This window comes from Fukomys damarensis, unplaced genomic scaffold, assembly GCF_012274545.1.
Source record: "Fukomys damarensis isolate Sample0158 unplaced genomic scaffold, DMR_v1.0_HiC HiC_scaffold_25, whole genome shotgun sequence".
Taxonomy (NCBI): Eukaryota; Metazoa; Chordata; class Mammalia; order Rodentia; family Bathyergidae; genus Fukomys; species Fukomys damarensis.
In genome coordinates, this window is record NW_022900937.1 from 29,625,888 (window position 1) to 29,628,253 (window position 2,366).

The window sequence follows — 2,366 nt, forward strand, 5'->3', positions numbered from 1 at the left end:
AAGGCACATTAACAGGAAGCATCAAGCAATCATCTCCATCATTTCTTATGCAAAAACAGGAATTCCTGATTTCTACAGATACCACCAAATCTTTGGCTATCTCTTTGAGTTCCTCCCATCGCAGGGTCAAAGAACAAATAAGCTTAACAAACAGAGTCCTTGAAAGGTAACAAATGTTACATAGCTTGTATCAATGCCTTCATTGTAGAGAAAGAAGTTTCCTTTCAAATGTCAAATGCCAGAGAGCCACGGTGGACTCCCACAACTCTGCACACTAAGGATTGAGATTCTGAGATGCAGAAACTGGGTCTCAAACATGACAGGTTTAATCATCAGTGCAGCTCTTAAAGCACTCAGATGGCTGTAGCCTCACCCAGGAGACTCTTATTTGAGTGGTCTGTTATGGAGTACTAGTATGTTTTAGAAGTTCCTTAATTTATTTTGGTGGAGTCAGTTTGAGAACCATTGATGTAGATAATTAAATCAATTCACAGTAACTGTATATCCATCATGTGGAAGACAATATTCAGCGCACTGTAGTGGCTACTGTGATAAAATTGAGAGCATCCTTTCTTGGGAGGATCTTAAAATACCGCAATCTGATGGGAAAATAGTATCTGGTACAGAGTAGACCCTCCAAGTTATATGTTTAGTGAATCAGTGAAATATCTCCAAAGATGTTGGGCAATTTAATCAAGAACTCCAGGAGGAGGAGGAGAGGTTGGGGAACAAAGAAAAGCCTGGATACAAAGGGCCTCAAGTGGCCATAGCCAATAGCACAGGTGCTACATGGCCAGAAACCAGGCAGGCCTTGAAAGGATGTTCTGGTTAAGATACAGGGTCTCCAACCTCACTTCCTTGGGCACTAAAGCTTTGCTTTACTCTAGATTCTAATACAGAATTGATCCTCAGAAAATATCTACTAGTTTGAGGTTTTTGTTTATTGCATTTTTAGAATAAAACTTTCAAGAGAAATTACTACAATACAGTTCCGTGAGCTGGTAGAACCAAACATTTCTAATTATGTTCTGATAGCCCTTAGCCAAATTACTGCAAATGTCATCTCTGTGGCTTCCTTTTTGATGTAAAACTGCAGGATATAAGCAATATACACAATTAAATCTTAACACAGGCAGACGCTGATCACAGCGACAGACGGTTTTTATTTATTTATTTATTTTTCATGAACCTAAAATCTGCTTAGTCAAGCAGCTCTTTCATTGCATGACCTGCTTCTAAAAAGATGTTTGTCTTTCAAGCAAGCTGCTGCTTTGGCAATTAGGAGTTCATAAAAATGTGAGGAATTGCCCTGTCACGCGACGGTTAGTGAGATGGCCGTGTCGAAGGGCCAGGTTTGACTATTGTGAGAGTCCTGTATTGGCACAGACCCTGCTTTGGGGCTTCCTGCATCATTGCAACACTTGCCAATGAGGACAGGAGGGCTTTGTTGGGGTGACATTGGGGTAGGATCTGAAAAGATGAGAAGGGCCTTGCTGGCGGATTCAGAGAAAGTAACACGATTGCTACAGGGGACTGTACAAAGGTCTCAGGATGTGAAGCAGCACTGTTAAGTAATGACCAAGAAATAAAAGTGGATGACAGCGCGTGGCTGTGGTGACCATGGGTCTTGCTGAAGAAGCTGGCATGGTTTAGATCTAAAATCTACCCAAATCTTATGTGCTTGGAAGGTGACTGGATCCTGGGGCCCTATCCTTATCGGGAATTCCCTCGTAGATGTTTGTAGGTGAATGCGCTGTGAGGAGGTGGGGCACGACTGAAGGTGGTCACTGGGGACATGGCACAGAAAAGTGTATCTTTGTCCCTGGTTCTTTCCTTCTTGCTGTGCTTCCTGGCCACCGGGACGTGAGCAGCATTTTGTGCACTAGGCCCTTCCACCATGCCCTTCCTGACTTGGGTTCAGCTGGCTGTGGGCTACAATCATGAGCCAAAATAAATCTCTCCTTGTTGTGAGTCAGCTACTTCACTGCAATGATGAACTCACCGATACACCACAGAGAGGAAAGAGGGAGCCAATGGAGCATTTGAAAAGGGAAATTGAGTTGGGAAGTCAGGTTAGTATGTACAAGGGACTCTTAGGCCTTACAGTCTAAAAAAATTAAGATATTCTTTGCAAGTTAAGAAATATTTAACATTTGAATTGCATACTAATTTGAAATAAATTATAGACTTGTGAAAATGAGGAGTTCTGAATTTAAGGCTCATTATCTTCAAGAACAATCCTTTTCTGGTTTGTAGAAGGTAGACTGCATTTGTACAATGTGCCCTTACTCTGAAACTTATTCCTAGGATTGGGAGAGATTTATTTTGGCGGAAGGAACACTGACAGTCATGGAAACCAAATAGAG